Source organism: Mustela erminea, chromosome 6, assembly GCF_009829155.1.
Source record: "Mustela erminea isolate mMusErm1 chromosome 6, mMusErm1.Pri, whole genome shotgun sequence".
In the NCBI taxonomy this organism is placed as follows: domain Eukaryota; kingdom Metazoa; phylum Chordata; class Mammalia; order Carnivora; family Mustelidae; genus Mustela; species Mustela erminea.
Genome location: NC_045619.1, coordinates 104,523,496 through 104,542,883, shown reverse-complemented (window position 1 = coordinate 104,542,883; position 19,388 = coordinate 104,523,496). Strand labels below are relative to the sequence as shown.

The window sequence follows — 19,388 nt, the reverse complement described above, 5'->3', positions numbered from 1 at the left end:
TGTGAGGAGCTGAAGACCAGGCTCCAGGAGGTGGGGACAATCCTGAGGCAGTCTGGGGGCAGTGTGGGTTTCATACTGTTGAGTAACCTGAGTCTGGACAAAGTACTCACAATGTGTCCCCAAAACGGCCAGATTCAAACCAAGTGGGACAAGGGGCTTTGCCTCCCTGCGGCCTGGGCTCCGCGTCTCTTTTGAACTATGGGAACCACGAGCCTGCATCAATTTCTTTTTCCTGGCGTGTAGAGAGAAGAAATCCTAGGCCAGGAGGTTGAGCCTTAAATATTTTCTCAGTCTCCTCTCTACTCTTCTGTTCCCAAAGAGGCTCTCTGGCTGAGATTTCTCCATATTGCCCCAGTCAATAATTTGTTTGTTTAAGGGTCCGCTTTGATTTTACTTAGTTTTAGATGCTTTTCATCAGAAGCCAAAACCTTGCGATCTTTTTCCTTGATCTTGTAATGAAATTCCCTCAGAGATATTTAATTCTAGCTAGAGCCTCCCCTATGCCACAGATCCTTTAAAGAAAAAAGACATCTAAATAAAAAACATCCTGCCATCTTCAAATAAAAATCTCCGAAGGCAAACGGGCTTGTCTCCCTTACATCTGCCTCCACTCTCTTGCCAACTATACCGACAAATTTCCTACATTTTGCTTCAAAAAAGGGAAGGTACTCAACATACCACAGCCTCTCATGTTCCCACACATGCCCTGAAGGGATCCTGCTGCTCTGTGAACATTCTCGGCCGTTTTTATGTCAGTCAAACACGCTTGTGTGATCTGCTTGGCTCTCACCTGTGGCCCGCTGAGTGAATTCTCCTCCTGACTTGGTCCCAGCCTCCCTACGCGGAGCTTTCTGGAATAGAGCCGGTGCTATTTCCATTCCCAACCCTGGCTCCAAGGGCTCATGAATTTTAACCTAAGAAAAGAGTAGTTTCCAGGCCAAACTGATTTCTTAGAGAAGATCTCACCCACCTCTCCCCACCCTGGAGTGGAACGCCAACACTATTTTTGATCAGAAAGGATAAAAAAAGATTTACCAGACTCAACCATGTCGTTCCAAAGCAAGAGGAGGGCCTCAGCCAGGTACCAGGGGTAGAGCTAGCTGCCTTTTCGAAGCAGCAGACGCAGGGCACAGAACACACTTCATCACCCACCCGTGTCTCAGCCACTTGTGGCTCTTGCCTTCCTGTCACCCAGCAGACCTGTGCTTGAGGAATGCAAGTTTTAAGCAAGCAGCAAGCAACAGGACAAGAAATCTGCTTTTATCCAAAGAGGGGTATGCTGTATTCCAAAGCCAAACAGATTTCACCTGGAGGTCCTCTTCAGCTGACACTCACGGAGGGACCCCTTAGAGCAAGACGTGGCAGGTGCCAGGAATAAAAAGTGAGCAGCCCATTACTCAAGCCCTCAGAAGCTCACAGTCTAATGGAGATAGATATATGTGACAAAGTTAAATGTTAAGGTTGAATGAGGAAAAGTAGTGTGTGTGTGTGTGTGTGTCCTGAAAAATGATGGGAAGAAATATACCCCAGTGTCATGTTATGTTAACGTTAAGTGAGCACCTCTGCTTATCGGTTCTATGCGTAAATTTTCTCCTCTTCTTTACTATTTGTTATATTGTTGGATAGTTCTTTTTATAGTAAACATACATTGCTTATAAATACAGCATGTTTCTCAAGAAAAAACTTCAACAGATTATTATAAAGGACAACTATTTGGATGATAGGCTTTGTGGAGAACAGGGCACATCTATGGGTCCTGCAGTATAGGCAGAATCGGGGAGTGCGGTAAGGGGAGACGACCTCAAGCAAAGGAGCAGCATGAAATGGGCCGCAGAGCTGGAGTGATGGAGGGGACGATTTGGGAAGACGTGAGTAAGAAGACAGTATGCATAGGTACTCACCTAGAGTGAGAAGTAGGGCTTGGGTGCTGGGGGGCCTCGAATGCCACACCAAGTAGACTCGGTGGCTTATGCTTTGTGTTCCTATGGCCCTTCGTGTTGGTTGCTAGCATACCACTCATCACACGGCATTATCCTTGGTTGTATCCACGTCTCTCCCCCACGAAATTTTTAGCCCTCAGAGGTAGGGGATCATGGCTCATTCCTTCTGTAACCATAGTACCTAACATAAAACAACTAGCACATTAACAGGAGTCAACAGATGCTTCCTGGGTGAACTGAATTCTAAGAGGATTACTCGATTTTGTAGGTTGTAAGGAGTGGGAGTCACCAAGAGATCCAGAACCGAATGTATTTCAGGCAGTTAATATGCGCCAAGCCCTCCGCTAGCTGCCAGACTACATTGTCTACACGGGTCCTACCTATAATCCTCTGCGGTTTTGTCCACCCTCGTTCACACACAAGGCTCGGAGAGGTGGAGTAACCTCCCTCAGGACAAACAGTCAGTGGCCAGTCTGAACAGAGTGTGGAGGACGGGGTCGAACAGAAACATCGCAGAAACAAGGAGACTACAGCAGCTCGAGGCTGCAGGGACCTGAGTTGACCCAGCTGCTCAGGGCGCAGAAGTGAGGAAGTGGGGCGGGGGCACTCTGGAGGCGGTGCTCAGAACGGAAGGCTGACTCTTCCTTAGCTGCCTCATTTATTATTTCTGATGTCAACCCAGGGACACACAGCACCCACAGGGACTCCTCTGGTACCTGGGAGAGCTCTGGCCCATCAGAAGTAGGACTTGGGGAAAGAGCCCCTCCCCAGGCTATGCTCTGCCTTAGGGTCACGGTGAGGTGAGGGCCTTGGCACAGGAAGGGGCAACTGAGTGCCCCTTGACACCAGCCATGGTCCTCCATCCCTGCTCCCTAACGTTGGTCCCACGTCTCATTTGAAGATGCTCTTCCCCTTCACAGTCCAGGCCAGGGATGGGTGCTCAGCATCCTGGAAGCAGGCAGCTGCCTGGGATGCCCTCTAGCAGGACATCCTATCCGGCGGATCCCAGAATTACTCCTGAGGCTAACAGCTTCGTTTTGACCGGCGCCCAGCGTTTTGGTGCCTCTCTGTCAACATTAAAACAGTAGCCACTGACCTAATGGTGCCCTGGGGTGGTGTCCACAGAAGGAAGTGACCTCCTTCCTTTTGAGGCATTCATTCCCAGAAAATAAAATGAAAGAGTTCTTACGCCCTTTGCTCGTTTCTGGAACAGTGGGTAATGTTACATCCCCACCAGAGCTGACAGTTGAAGACCAAGAATAACCACACGTCGGTTGCTCGCCTCTGTTTCCTCTTCTCTCTGCCCCAATCCAGGCGCCCACATCCCCCCCACCCCCCAGGTCAGGGCACTGCAGTCCCTTGATGGCTCTTGCCAGGCAGCGTGTGATTGCTTCTTTACCCTGAAGGCGACTGTACTCAGGTGACCTCCCTACTCCCACATTACTGGTCCTCCCTGGGTTGGCCATTGAGGACGATGCCTGGGAAATGCTCACACCAGATCCAGCCATGTGATCCATGAGCCCATGTCTGGGGCGTCCCCCACCCCCTCAACCTCAGCTTCTGCGCGCCAGCCGGGAAAGTCAATGAGGACACCAAGTTCGCGGGCATTGTCAATGAACAATTTCCCCTGCTTACATTTGTGGACCGTAGGGCATGGATCCATGTTCCGTTGTGCCGTGCCCATGAAGATGCCTTTGCATCTGCAGGAGCCTTGAGGTTGGTGGCTCTCCTTCCAGGGCGGTGGACTGAGGATGGTCCCCTGGGAGTTCTTCAGCAGTCATATGACTGCCCTGAGGGCTCTGCAGTGGGATCAATGTCAAGGACCTTGGCAGATCCAGCCCGGAGCAGGAGCAATACCGTCCAGACTTCCAGCACTGGAAAAAAACAGCTTTGCTCCCCTGTGAAGCCCCCATTATAGGGGGCACTGCTGGTGCGGGAAGAGGTGAGAGCAGAACGGATTCAGGGACCAGTTATAGGAATCCAAACGTGAGTGTCCACGCCAGGTAGGAGGGTGCCCGTAAAACATCGCCCTGTCCCTCCTGCCTCAGCACCCCTCAGCGGCTCCCACACATGCAGAAGGAGATGCAAACTCGCTTCCTGGGCTTCTGGGGCCCTTTGCATTCCTAAGAAGCACAGAAGGGTGATTTCCTCAAGTAGGATGGACCAGCACAGAGGGGAGGGCATCTTTCTCAGGAAGAGGAATCGGCCATGCCCAGGGATTCTGTGATGGGCTCCCTGAAGAATCTGTTCTACTCATCTTAGAAGGCCATTCTCTGGGTTCTCATCGTCCTGCCATCTGTCCTCTCTCCAGCCACGCCTTCTTGCTCTCACTCATTTTGCTGCCGTTTCTTAAAAACTCCTGGGAAGCCCAGGGGGCACAGTTGATTAAGTGGCCAACTCTTGATTTCAGCTCAGGTCATGATCTCAGGGTCCTGGGATCCATCCCCGCGTTGGGTTCCCTGCTCAGTACGGGGTCTGCTTGAGGATTTCTCTCCCCCTTCCTTTGCCCCTCCCCCCTCAAATAAATACATTAATTTAAAGAATTATTAAAAATTAAAATTTTTAAAACCTCCTATGTTTCTTCCATCTTACCAAATGTTATCGGCCCTTCAGGCAGTGTCTGGGTTTTCTAGAGCTGCCATAACAAATCCTCAAAAACTAGGTGTCTTAAAATAGCAGAAATGTATTCTTTCATGGTTCTGGAGGGTGGAAGTCCTAAATCTAGGTGTCCACGTGCTGTGGCCTCTCCAAAGGCGCTAGGGGAGAAATCAGTCCTTACTTCTTCTGGCTTCTGGTGGGTCCATAAGAACAGTCTGTGCCTCTGTCCTCACATGGCCTTCTCTTCTCCGTGTCTGTCCTCTGTGGGCCAAAAGGTCTATAGGGACACTTGTCACTGAATGGAGGACTCCATGCACAGCCCAACACGATCTCATCTGGAGATCTGTGACTTAATTACACCTGCAAAACCCCTTCTTCTGATAGTGTCACATTCGTAGGCCTGGTAGGTTAGGAGGCAGACCTATCTTTTCACCGTTCACCCCACTCGAGACAGTGATTCTCAACCCTCCTCTGGAGACACCTGTAGACTCTAGACACCCAGGCCTCAATCCAGAGATTCAGTCACCAATGATCCTGGGTGGGGTCAATGCGTGAAGTGTATTTGTGGGCTTTTGTTTCTTTTTGTTGAAGTTACCTGGTTTCTCTGGACCAGCTTGGGGAGAACTGCTGTTCCAAGTCCCGAGGACTCATAACATCTCACCCAAGCAGACACTAGGAGTGACACAGACCTTCCTGCTTTCTCCTCCAGGATTATTTCCATGGAGTCACAGATCAGACTGCCATCTACTGGTATTTTCATGCTGCACAAAAGTCAGAGACCTTAGAGACCTCCACACTCTCTGATCCATGCTGTTATAGAATAACCCTGTTCCTATAACGAATATTTGGGAATCTTGCATGATACCACTACACCAGCGGCGCTGATCTATAACGAATATTTGGAAACACCTTCCGTGTGGCCTGAGGTGACCCTCCCAGGTTGCACTAATGAAGCAGTCAAGGCCTACACCAGCTTACGATGAATAAGATTAGATTATTCACTTCATATGAGGAGTACACAGAAAGTTAAAACAAAACAAAAAAACAGAGGACAAGAGAATTAAAAAAAATATTTGGAGGAGAAATAACAAACCCACTTACCGGTTTATATCTGACGACAGGAAGGAGGAAACAGCCCCAACTGAGGTATGGACAACATGTCAGGTAAAATTACTAACGTGAAAGTAGATAGAACAAGGACGTGTGTTATTCTTGTGAACGGGTTAAACTTGATACAGGGTCACAATAATTGATGATGTCAATACGGGACAGGGCAGTGATGAAGAATCATGGAAAACATTGTCTCCAATCTGGAAATCCCACCCAGAGGGAGGAGGCACACATTCAGTCTTGACCATTCCCTTCCCCCTGCTCATGCTCTCTCTTTTCCACTCTCTCTCTCTCCTCTCTCTCTCTGTCTCTCGCTCTCCCTCTCTCTCAAATAAATAAAATCTTTTTTTTAAAGAAAATGTTTGATACATCTCAAAGGGGAATATCAGAATTAAGAGTGAACAAGAAAGGCAACCCCAAAGCAAATCATTGTAATGTCTACTTTTTGTAAGACGTTTCTCATCATTGTCCCACAATTGCATATACATACATTAGATCTATTTTAAAAGCAGTTTCTAGAAAGTAGGTTATTGACATGGTGACATGTCCCATGCCTCTGCTTATTTAATAATGTGTCGTCCTGCAACTGTGTGTGTTAGATGAAGTCCTAATCGCCTGTTACAAATCTGTGGGTGGTCTCCTTGCTTTTGCAGTAACTACATGTTGCACTGAGACTCTTGTCAGTTAAGTGTATGTTTGGAAATGCTCTAATCTAGAGAGAAGACACAGAGTGGGGAAATTATCTAATCATTTCAAGATTTTGTCTTTATTTCACTTTATTTCGCTGAGGCTTCTCTTCCTTGAAAACGAGTTCTTCAATCACTGGGCTTTGGGGATCACTTCCTTGAAAACTTCTCAGTATGACTATGTAGAAAAGTATTACTAATTTCTATTTAGTTGGGTTGAGTTTGCGGGGCGGGGCAGGTGCCAGTGCTTCACTGATTGGGGTTTGCACTTGGAATCACGACCGGCACCCTCAGCCCACACACAGGAAATTCTCAGGGCATTTGTCAAAGTCACCCCACGGATTTACAGAACACCTTCTAGGGCTTCTGTACTCAAAGCACTGTGGTCTCTGGGCCTGCAGCAGCCCCTGGGAGTCTCTTGGAAACGCAGAATCTTAAGCCTTGAACTAGCTTTACTGGATCAGAAGGTGCATTTTTAACAAGACCCCTAGGTGATTCCCATGCACACTGAATGGGTTTATAAGCAGGCTTCTGGGGGTAGTACTGACCCTCCATCAGGAATACTGACCAAAGCCACCCTTCCTTGCTTCTCCAATGACGAAGCAGGCCCAAGGAGGCCGGTCGACTGCGTATTGTACTCCTGTTCTTGTCATTAAGCTCCGTGACATGGGGTTCTGCTCTCGTATCTGCACACAGCCACCAGCACAGAGATGTACACACAGCTGTGGCCTTGGGAAGGGCCCTCATCTGTATTCCCTCAGGACTGAATTCTGCTTTTTACCCAGAAGACACCGGTCTTCCATTACACATCTGTAGATGCACAAGCAACAGATCCCTAGCGCTCGCGGGGCCTGAATTGCGACACCTCCGTTTTGAAAATTTCGCCAGCTGCACGGAGGACCCGTGTTTGAATGCAGAACAACTGGCTCCTTCCTCACTCCCTCTGCCAGGAGGCCGCTTTGGTCAGCCTCCCGCTCGGAGAGAGAGAGTGAAGCAAAGCAAAGCCCCTCGCTGCTCTGTGGTAACTACAGAGACGTTCGATGCTGTCCCATGCAAGCTGAGGGGAGAAGAAAAATCAAGGGCAGCAACAAAAGGCCAGAAGGGAGCGTCCCTGTGACAAGAAGCCCCAGCAGGCAGATCCATCTGCTGACCTGTGACTTCAAAGGTCAGATTCAGGGGCGCCTGGGTGGCTCAGTCAGCTGAGCAGCTGACTGCTGGTTTTGCCTCAGGTTGTGATCTCGGGGTCTTGAGACGGAGCCCCACATCGGGCCCCACATCGAGCCCCACACTCAGCATGGAGTCTGCCCGAGATTCTCGTGCTCGTTCTGCCCCTGCCTCTGCTCATGTATTTTCTCTCTAAATAAATAAAAGCTTCACAAATAAATAGATAAATGTATGCCAGAGCCAATGACCTATGAACTACACCCTCCCGGCCCATCCCCCCACCTCAAATGTTAACCCACCCTCCCCCTCACACCGCACCCCCTCCCCGCCAAGAATGGAGAAACCTGAGATGGGGGCAGCAAAAGAGAGAGGAGGCTTCCTTCAGGCGGCCTTTCAACTCTGACTGAGGCTCCCCACCAGGGGCCCCCTGGGCTGCAGAGCTGCGGCCACTGTCAGCTTCCCCCTCCCCCCGAGCTGTGGGCAGGCGGATGGCTCCATATCTCTGCCCACAGTCTCTACTTCCGGGCCCTCACTTCCTCCCTTCATCGAGCAATGGTAAAGACTCAAGATGACTGGAAGCCACCCACCTTCTCACTCCGCTGCTGTGAGTTTTTTTTCTTTTATCACATGGAGGCCCTCGCCCGACCCCTAATGCCGTTTCCACACCATATTGACAGGTGGCCCAACTAGGCTTCTAGGACCAGGGTGCGGCTCGTTCCCCTTACTTCACACATCTGGCACGCCACCTCACCTTCAGAAGCAGCTCTGTACATGTCAGGGGGCCGGAAGAGCAAAAGGGGCAATGGAGCCGATGACAGCATGACCACAAAGGACGAGCCCTCACCTTTGTGAGGAGAACAAACATGCATTCTCATCACAAGCTTTCTTTGGGGCATGTCTCCAACTCGCCCCTTTTCAGAGCTGCTCCCTTACCGTTGTCAGGGTTGTCATCACCATGCCACCACTAATGGCAAGCTTAAAAGGTGAGAGGTATAGCTCTAAGTCACACTTTTAAAATTTGAGAGGCAGCATGAAATACCAGCTAAAGCATCAGGTTCTAGAGCCAGAAATTCTTGGGCTCAAATACTCGTGCTGTGAATCCTGGTGAAGCGACTTCACCCTGGCACTGTTTCCTTGTCTACGAAATGCAAATAGGACCACCGCATCCTCATGGGGTCCTGGTGAGCTAGGGCATGTAAGAGAACAACTGTGGAGCTCGTTTTCACTCCAGGTGTCCAAACAGCTACCCAGGCTGTGCTAAGACAACCAGCGAGCAGAGCTCCTTCCCCTCTACTCTGCGGCGAAATGGCAGGGACACACAGGTGAGCCAACACGTCAGGAGCAAATGAAGCAGAATCACACCCACACAGACATCCAGATATCCGCCCTTTCCTTTTCTTCTTGAAAAAGACCACCCTTGGCTTTCATTTGCCAGTTTGAAGAGACGTGAGTACCTGAGTGATTTCTTCTTTCTTCTTTAGCCACCGTTAGAAGGACTGCACGGTGGTGATGCTCGGTGGCCGTCAACACTCAGACTTTCTAGAAGACAGAAGTCGGGGGAGGGTGGGGAAACATTAGATGGGAACAGGCTAGTCCCAATGTCAGGGATCCTTACAGACAGCAGCCACTCAGTCCATACCCGTGGTTATTAGAACCCACTGTTTCCAGTCCTTTTGATAATTCAAAGATAGTTCGGAATTTTTCAGCATTATACACATTTAGTCAGGGGCTGGAATGATGGGCTTACTCACTTCACCATTACCTATAATAAACGCCAAATGACTGAAAATGATGACCTGTGTCCATCAGTAGGGGCTTGGTGCTACAACAATGGAGCACTATGCCCCCATCAGAAAAAAAAAGAAAAAATCAGAAAACACTCAACATACTCACAGGAAAGGAGTGCCAAGATAAACTAAGTGGGGGTAAAAAAAAAAAAGCAAAGTTTAAAAAAGTGTTATTGTAGGAAAAAACAGGGTAGAGGTATCAGGTATATTTGTACTGACTTGTATTTGCAAAATGAAACTCTAGAAGGATGTATAAAACTAATTAAGCTGATTACTGTCCCAGGAGGGGGAAGGGAAGGCAAATACAGCCCAAGATAAGATTTCACTAGATATCTTCCTGGAATGATTCTGTTTTTGAACTATGTAAACATATTGCCTGTTCATAAAAGGATATAAAAATACCGTGTAAAAAAAAAATACACCAGCCGCTGTGAACAAAGGACATCCTCAGGCTACACATGGAAAGGCCTGCGGACCTCTGGTTTATAACTTCTGTACTGATGGGCCCTAAATTGGGGAAGGAGCAGCTGTTAGCAAAGGGAGTTCTCCTAGGTCTGGAAACAACCCGGTTGTTGAGCGTCTGTTATTTGGGATTCCCTGTGAATTGCCCGGCAATGAGATGGTTGGATCCAGAAGCTCCTCCTCTCCACAGGAAAGGGATACATCTTCTCTCAGGGTGAGGTGGGGCTCCCCCACTTTTCTTGATAGTTAAGGCTGCCTGGAACCCAAATGGTCTGGTTTTTCCCCTCCATTGGGACCTCTCCCCAATTTGTCCTATAAAAATTGAGAGTGATAGGAATATGGAAGTCGTCCCCTGGAGCACAGTATCCCAGTGTGTCCAGCCAGGCCCCAGGTCACACAGACTCCCCTGGAGAACGTCAGAGGAGAGAGAACAGAGGACACGTGCTTAGTACCAAGGGACACTCAATATTCATGCCTTCTGTATGTGCTTGTCTTGCCACCCTGAATGAGCTCACTTAGTGTTCTGGGTTAAATGGCGATCTCCAATAAAGACCTGGTGAAGTCCTCACCCCAGGACCTCAAATGGGAGCTCATTTGGAAACAGACATTGCAGATGTCACTAGCTAAGATGAGGTCATCTTGGAGTGTGGTAGGCCCCTAATCCAATAAGAAGGCAGTCATGTGGGGGCCGCCTGGGTGGCTCAGTTGGTTAAGCGTTTGCCTTTGGCTCAAGTCATGATCCCAGGGTCCTGGAATGAAGCCTGCTCGCTCTCTTTTGCCTGTCGCTCTCCCTGCTTATGTTCTCAATCTCTCTCTCCCTATCAAATGAATGAATAAAATCTTTAAAAAGTCATGTGAAGATAAAGATACAGAGGGAGAAAGCCATGTGATGATGAAGGCAGAGCATGGCTTACGTGGCCACAAGGCACGAAATGCTGAATGAAGATGGCTGAAAGACCCCCAGAAAGTGGGAAGAGGCAAGGAAGGATTCCCCTACAGACTGGGGAGGGAGCATGGCCTTGACAACACCTGGACTCTGGACTTGAATCCTCCAGAAGGGGGAGATGATCAATTTCTTCCATTTTTAATCGTTTGTGATACTTTGTTACAGCTGCCATGGGAATTGAATAGCTCCGGCCAGCTCACTGGCAGAGGTGATTGGGAGGTGGTTGGGAAGGCACAGAGGGCAACTCTGACCCAAAGGATGAAAACTCTGGGACCTGGGCTGATGGAGTTCAATCGTGTAGGTATGCAGTAAAAACTCAGCCAGTCAATCATTACAGAGCACTGACCTTGTAAGGAACTTAGCAGAGAGAAAATGGTCCATGACTGCCCTTGGGGAGTTGAGAATGTGATGGCAGATTTAAGACATACATGAAACGTATAATACGCACAAATACATACACACATACACATTATATATATATATATATATATATATATATATATATAATATATATATATTTTTAATATATATATAAAATACATGTAGTACAACATATTTCATGTGGCCAAAGAAGAATGACCTCATCCCCAGGCCAATGCCACAGATGTCACCCCTAACTAAATTCCCACTGGATGGCCATCTGGCCTCAATCTTCTACTGTGTTTCATTTTAGCTGCTCCTGATAGGTGTGTCTGGAAGACCTGGGAAAGCGGTGGGATGTCAGGCTAGTAGTCAATTTCTAGAAGTTATCACCCCGTTCCTTGCTGAGACCAAACTCCTTGCCCATTGTGGATACCCACTGCTGTCCACGATCATTGTCTGCTACCCCTGGTCAAAGACTCTCCCACCAGTTTCTTCTCAGCCCCCTTCACCTGTTCAGACCCTATTCTACAGTTCTCCACAAACCAGACATGCAGGAAACTCAAAATCCAGGTAGGTTGGCAGAGCAGACTACAAGAGTTTTTAAGAGGGGCTCCAGAAAATCAGTGACAACCCCCACCCAGCAGAAATACTGCATCATCATGCAGAACCTTTGCTTATTTGGCCCTGCCTTCTCGCAGGTTCCCACCACACCTGGCTCGAGGAACCTCTGATTCTTACCGTAAGCAAGCTGGGTGGCCGTCACACACCTGGGGTTGGGGAGGCAGCAGTCCAGGCTTGAATGCTCCTGGAGATCTCTCTGAAGTCCAGGCCTCTGGGTCGGACAGCTGCTCCAGGAGGAAGAGACGCGGTCGTGCTGACTGCCAGGTGGACACCCAGGCAGGGCTCATGAGGAAAAGCTGCAAGTCAAGGCCACTCCACCCCTGACCAGCAGCCCAATGACTTGACTTGGGCTCCAGGCCAAGCTCCTGAGGGACAGCTGTGGTCCAGGCATGAACTGCAGATGGAACAGACAGGGGAAAGGTCTCCTCGCTCTGACTTCAAATAATTCATTACAGATATTCAGAGTAGAAAAGGCCTTTGAAGTCATTTAATTTGTATCCTGTTGCTTTTCAAATAAATTTCCAGCTGGGATTTGGGTCTGGTTTTGTAGCAGACACTGTGCTTAAGCAACATCCATTTCTCCCTTGTTCCTTTCCAACAGAACTCTCATGGTGTTACCACTCACAGCAGGCGCCTGTATGCCCAGCCCATGGGCCCTATGCCGTCCTACAAATGCAGGCCCCTGACCCATGAACAAGTAGGGGGTGCCCACCCCCTCTGGTCATTGACACATGAAATGGTTTTCTGGGCTATGAAAAAGAGAGAGGCAGGAAATCTTCCTCTGCTGGATGTTGTCTTTGCCCAGGCACTTCGTGCCCATGATGGGGGAGCATAAGGGAAGAGCAGGGGAAGAAAGAGCTCAGGGGTCCTTGAGGACATCGCTGAACCACTCAGCTGAACAGCCCCGGTGCCCCCCTTCCTCCAGACTTCTCACTATACACGTAATACATATCCTCGCTGTTGACATTCACTGAGTTGAGTTTTGGGGCTGTGTTTTGACTGCTGAGAGCTAAGATTATCCTAAATGATGTGCATCCAGATGTTCCCAAAATCATGGGTCCATATTCCTGAAGCATAATCTCGTAATCCTGACTACAACCTCCCGCACTTTCCACGTTCTCTCCACCTTTTCTGAGTGTCCAGTCCTCTCCCTGGACTTGACCCGTGTCACCGCCTTGTCAGCACAGTGTTCAGTTCTACAGTATATGCCAATTTGGTCACTGAATCCATTAAATATTTTTGAGTCCCTGTGATGTACCAGACAGGGACGTCATCCTCACAAATGAAGCCCCGGAGAGCGCATGGTGGGGGAGACCCACTCCTGGTCAGGAGGTAAGTGAGCGCCAGCGGCAAGTGCCTCAATGGGAGGTGCGTCCCGGCCTGGGCACGCATCAGGAAAGTGGGGGTGGGGAGTGCTAGCAAAATCACCTTGGAAAACAAACTCATTCTCTGGGGAAGAGCAGAAGGTTGTGAGCTGCAGACCTTCACCACCAAGGATATGAAGATAAATGATAATGGCAGCAACAAGCATTTCCTGAGCACTTATAACAAACCAGGCACTGTTTCTCGGGCTTTCTGAGGATTAACACATTCAGGCCTCCACCAAAGCTGATGAGGTAGCTCATACTATTCGCCTCATTATGGAAAAGTACACTGAGGCTTAGAGAGGTTAAGTGACACAGGAAGTGAGTGGCAGGGGCAGGATTTGATCCCGGTGGAAGGACTCACACTCTTGAACCATCTGCACCAGTGCTTCTCACAGTGGTCACCACCAGAACAACAGCACCAGCGGTTCCTGGGACCTGGGACAAATTCAGATCTTGAGCCTCATTTTGGACTTGCGGAATCAGAACCTCTGTGGTTAAGACCCAGCATGTGGTGTTTTAATGAGCTTCCATGTGATTCTGGAAGCCCCATTATGTTGGGGAGCCCCTGCTCGACACCGTACACACATGATGAGAAAGGATGGCATATTCAGAGGGAGATGAATGGTGGGAAGAGAAGCAAAGCCAGCAAGAAAGATGGAGTGGGGGTGTGGAAGAACCTTCCATATCAGCCTAAGGAACTCGGGCTTCCCTGTACAGGTGCTTCAGAGACACATGGGGGGTGAGTCAGGGAAGCAGCATGATCAAGCTTTGTGCTTTGAGACAAGATCTCTGGCCCTGGTGTTAGGAATGGACTACAGGAGAAGAGGCCAGGAGGGAGCCCAGCTAAGAGGTGATACGAGCAAGAACAGGGGCAGCACCTAGCAGATGGCAGAGCGACGAGGAAAAGGGTTACAAGAGACGGGCTGTGATAATAGCAGGGTGTGGGATGTGCAGCTGGCAGAGGTACCCAGGATGCCTCCGTGGCTTTTAGCCTCAAAAGTTAGGTTGGTGGGGAAACTATTTAGCCAGGTTAGAAATAATGGAGGAGGAACATGTTGGGCAGGAAAGATTAAAAAATGTCCATTTGTAAAATGTGAAGACCGAGATGTCTGTGAGACATCAGGAAGAAGGTATTTCAAAATGCAATGCCGAAGAAGGATCTGGTGCTCAGGGGCGGAGTCTGGACTGGTCATATGGGTTTGGGGTTCACCAGCATAAATGTGATGCTTGAAGGCAAGATAAAGCTAAGGCTGATCACAGATTGTCTAGGAAGGAAAAGATGAAGGCTTGATTTATGCAAGACACTAATTTTCTTTTTTTCTTTGAAGGGGGAGAGAGTGCATACTATGTGCAAAAACTGTAGGGGAGGGTAAGGGTGAGTGGAGCAGAGGGAGAGAGAAAGACTCCAGACCCAGTGCAGAGCCCAATGTGCGGCTTAATTCCATGACCCCAGATCACGACTTAAGTCAAAATCCAGAGTTGGATGCTTAACCAACTGGGCCTCCTGGATACTCCAACACGAACATTTAAGGGATACAGAGCAAGAGAGCAAAGGAGACTCAGAGGCAGAGCTTAGAGGGGTAGCTAAAAACGAAGGAAAGAATGCTGCCTCAAAATCCAAGGATAAGGAAAGTTGGAGAATGTTTAAAGATAGAGGGTTGACAATGGTTCCAAATGGGAAGTCTCACATGTCAAGACTGAGAAGAAACGCTGGCTTTAGTAATGAGGAGGTCGCAGGTGAACTCAGTAAGGGCAGTGTCAGGGGAGCAAAGGAGACAGAAACCAGATCCATTCACAGATTTATTCTCTAGATGGGCAATAACTACCACATGTCGGGCTTTGTGCTGTGTGTTAGAGATACAGAGATGAGCAGGACGTGCATGAATCCGACCCCCACCAGATGGTGGAGGAAGACAAAGAAGAGAAATTACAAAAATAATCATGGAATCACAACTGAACTAAGTGCTTTGATGAAGACGCGAAGGGATATCCTCCCCATAGGAGCATGGGGAGAAGATGAGGGAAGGCAAGGCACATTAAGGCCGGGTCTTCCAAGATGAACAGGAGTGAGCCAAAGAAGAGGATGGAGAACATCCAGGGAGAAGGAATGGCAGATACAAACACTCGCAGGGAGAAAGAGCTTTCATGAGTCCAGGAAATGGAAGGAAATCAAGGCGAAGAGTACAATTTTAACATGGCAAGGATCGGCCAGAGGTGACATTAAAGACCAGTGCTCTGGGGACTAGGTTAGGGATCTGGGACTTCACCCAGACAGTGGGAGGAAATTACTGATGTTTAGCCTAAAAGTCTGGGAGAGTCATGATCTGATTTGTATTTTTTAAAAGATGACTCTGACTACTTGTCGGGGAATGAAATGGGGAAGGGAGAGGAGGGATAGGGAGTGGGCATACTGAAAGCAGCTGGGGAAATGCTATGGTCCAGATGAGAGATAGTGATAGTGACAGTGATAGTTCCAAGTTGGCAATGAGTACATTCAGGTGTATGGATCCTAGAGCCACTTAGTAGGTGGGATCAGGAGGACTGAGGGATTGGGTGTGGTAAATGGGGAGGAGAGGTTGAGGCCTTAGAGCTTGGACTCTATGGTTCCCTCTACATCCATTTTAGATTCATCCAGAAGACCACTGGGATGGAGTAACACGGACCCCTGAATTCCAAGCAGAGGTAAGACAAAACTAGAACTCAGCAGCAACTGGGAGACAAGTCTTACCAAGCCCTCCTCTCCTCAGTGCACCCCTAATCCCTTAGAGATAAAATGATCCCTCATATAGGAGCTCCCTTGAAGACTCCCTTGTTTGGCCATACTACTTCCAGGGCATGTCCTCTGGGGGTAGGGCCCAGAGGAGAACAAGCTTCCATCACTCTGCCCCTGCACTGGGCAGACACGCTAACTGGCTTCTCGTTAAGGCGTGCATTCACTGTTCACCACATTCAGTTCATAAAACACATTCAGTATAGTATGGAAAACTCTAAGTCCCAAAGGCCAACATCCACTGGATTACTTTTTCCACTCATAATTTTTTCAATTTTATTTTATCTTTTTATTATGTTCATTTAGCCAGCATATAGTACATCATAAGTTTTTGATGTAGTGTTCAACGATTCATTAGTTGTCTATAACATTCAATGCTCATCACCACACTTGCCTCCTTAATGCCCATCACCCAGTTACCCCATCCCCCAACCCCCTCCCCTCTGTTACCCTCAGTTTCGTTCTCAGAGTCCAGAGTCTCTCATGGTTTGTTTCCTTCTCTGATTTCCTCCCCATTCAGTTTACCTTCCCTTCCCCTATGGTCCTCTGCACTGTTCCTTACGTTCCACATGTCAATTTTAAATAAATATGCTAGACTTCTATTTTTAACATTATGGCTAAGTACTTTGACCCTCCAACTCAAAACAACCAGAAAAATCTTGTACAAAAAAAAAAAATATTTTTTAAAATGTTTCTAGCAGCATTGATGAGCTGGCAAGAAAGCAAGGAATTCAGAGGCCAGGGACTCCTTCAGATAATGAAATATCCAGGTTCTGACTATAATAATGACTGCAATGTCATTGAAGAAATTAAAGACAAGCCTGTAAATATGTACAAGGAACAATAACAACAACAACAACAATGAATCATGAGAAATAATCAAGACTTGAAAAAAAAATGGACCAAAGGGAATTTTTAAAAATAAAAATTAAACAACTGAAGTTACAATCTGTGGACAGACTTAATAGCACATTAGATACAGTCTGAGAAAGAAGTAGTGAGCTGGGAATTAGGTCAAAATAAACTAATCAAGGGCACCTGGATGGCTCAGTGGGTTAAAGCCTCTGCCTTCAGCTCAGGTCATGATCTCAGGGTCCTGGGATCAAGCCCTGCATTGGGCACTCTGCTCAGCAGGGAGACTGCTTCCTCCTCTCTCTCTGCCTACCTCTTTGCCTACTTATGATCTTTCTCTATCAAATAAATAAATAAAATCTTAAATAAAAAATAAAATAAAATAATCAAAATGCCGTAGAGAAAGACAAAGACTCAGAAAAATAGGAAAGAGAGCTTAAAAGACATGAAAATGGAAGCTAGCAGGTGTCTATTTGGAATCCTATAAAGGGAAGAGAGAGAGAAAGCATTTAAACAGATAATGGCTACAAATGTTCTGTAAGGGAGGAAAAATGGGGCACAAGGCTGGCTCAGTTGGCTAAGCATCTGACTTTGGCTCAGGTCATGATCTCAGGGTCGTGAGATCGAGCCCCGCGTCGGGCTCCATGCTCAGTGGGGAGACCACTTAAGATTCTTTCTTCCTCTCCCTCTGCCCCTGCCCTCGCTCACACCCAGAGGCACATTCTCTCTCAAATATTAATATTTTAATTATTTTAATAAATATTAAAATGGAGGAAAGATACCAATACACATATTCAAAAATGCCAATGAATCTCAAGAAGAATAAATAAAAGGAAATCCACAACAGTTATATGTCAACGAGACTGCAGAACACCAAAAACAAAAAGACTATCTTAAAAACAGCCAAGGAGGAGGTTCCTGGGTAGCTCAATCAGTTAAGCATCTGACTCTCAGTTCTGGCTCAGGTCACGATCTCAGGGTCTTAAGATCGAGTCCCACGTCGGGCCTGTGCTCAGTGGGGAGTCTGCTTGAGATTCTTTCCCCATCTCTCTCCCACCCCTCTGCTGCTCCCCTCCTTCTGTACTCCCCCACTCAAATAGATAAAAAAAAAAAATTTTTTTATTAAAAAAAAAACAGCCAAAAAAAGAGACAAGTTACCCTGCAATGATTACAAGCCAAAAGATGGGGGTCAAATACTCAACATGCTGAAAGAGAGTAAAACCATCATCTGAAAACTCTGTGCCTGAAGGAAACATTCTTTATGAATAAGAGAAACGGTAGCGCCTGGCTGCCTCTGTCAGTAGAACATGCAACTCTGGATCCTGGGGTTGTGAGTTCAAGCCCCATATTGGGTGTAGAGATGACTTAAAGATAAGAAAGAAAATAATCAAAGAAAAAGGATAAGAGAAAGGAAGGCATTATCCATGGACAAAACTCTAGTCTGCCACAAGCAGACGCTCATGAAAGGACATTTTTAAAAGGTGTATTTCTGACAGAAGGGAAGAGAGTCTAAGTGGAAGATATGAGATGACACAAGGAGTGAAGAACAAAGAAAATGGAAATGGGCTTTCTCAGTCCACCGGTGAAAGCACGCAGAATGGAGTCAGACGTGCTTGCGCTCATCTCTTGCTGTCTCATGTCTTACTACCTGGGAAACGTGAATCTTCCTCTTGAAAATTCATACAATAACACCACTTAGGCGAGGTTGTTGTAAGGAATAAATGAGCACATGCACACAGATGCTCCCAACACAGCTTCTGCATCTGGAAGATGTCAGATAAATCCTAATTTCCTACCTCTTCCGAAAGCAGTAATTAAACGGGTAAGGAAGACACTGTTAGTGACGGAGAACGTCGGCCTCTGCCTGCGCGTGAGATGGGTGGCGGCAGCGTACCAGAGTCAAGGGGTCCGTACCGCGGAGAGGATGCTTAGGACCTGTCTTGTTATCTTTTCAGTCTCGAGCCCAAGACCGTTCAAACACATCATCTAGCATGTCCGTGTTTTTAAAATACCGCATGTGTACCCACACGTTCCAGGCATATATACACCCTGGATTTCCGTTTAACTCACAATTTTAAAGTAATGTGTGTTGACAGTTTTATGAGGCTGTAACAAGCGTGCTGGCTCATCTATAGGGCAAAATGGTTCATGTCACCCACTATCCCTGGGCTCTTCTGCCAATGAGGGAGAGTGAGCGGCACACGGACGACCCCTCTAGAGCTGCTTCTGCACCCCAGTCCTCATGCGGAGAGACACAATCCCTCACTCCACCCTTGACATCACCCCGTTTCATAAGGTCTTCTAAAGAAGAGAAAAGGCAGCTAGGAAAAATTAGCTTGGACCCCTTGAGGTTCTCTGCCTAATTTTCATTTGGCAACAATTGGTGGGTATGGAGGGAGGGGGCTGCAGGGAGGGGCGACAAAACCAAGGAAGGGACAGATAAATCCAGAACCAGTCTTCCTTTGACGGTGTCAAGGAAACAAACACCAGTCCCGAAGTCCTAAGACCCAGGCTGGCATCCTTACTCTGTCATCTGTTCCCATGTGTCCTTAGGCAAGTCACCGAACCGCTCTGATTTTATTTTCCTCCCCTGTAAACTGGAGACAATAATTATATCCTATCTGTAGAGCATTTTGCCATTTACTAAGTGTTTCCACAGTCATCGTTTCATTTAACATGCATGTAATCACCTCACTGCTCTGCTGTGAAGACTTAAAAACAG

At 47.7% G+C, this 19,388-nt stretch overlaps 1 protein-coding gene across 10 annotated transcripts in view; it reads right to left on the bottom strand.

The window, feature by feature from the left end:
• CRACR2A (calcium release activated channel regulator 2A) overlaps positions 1-19,388 on the bottom strand; it is a 196,540-nt gene that overhangs the window by 102,211 nt on the left and 74,941 nt on the right. For 8 of the 10 annotated variants that reach the window (XR_004287068.1, XR_004287069.1, XR_004287070.1 and 5 more), the window contains one exon: positions 11,795-12,071. The exons of 1 other annotated variant lie outside the window; for it this stretch is intronic. The gene's annotated coding sequence lies outside the window, so the exon portion shown is untranslated. The remainder of the gene's footprint in view (positions 1-11,794; positions 12,072-19,388) is intronic. One more of the 10 variants, XM_032349080.1, reaches the window with a different exon arrangement.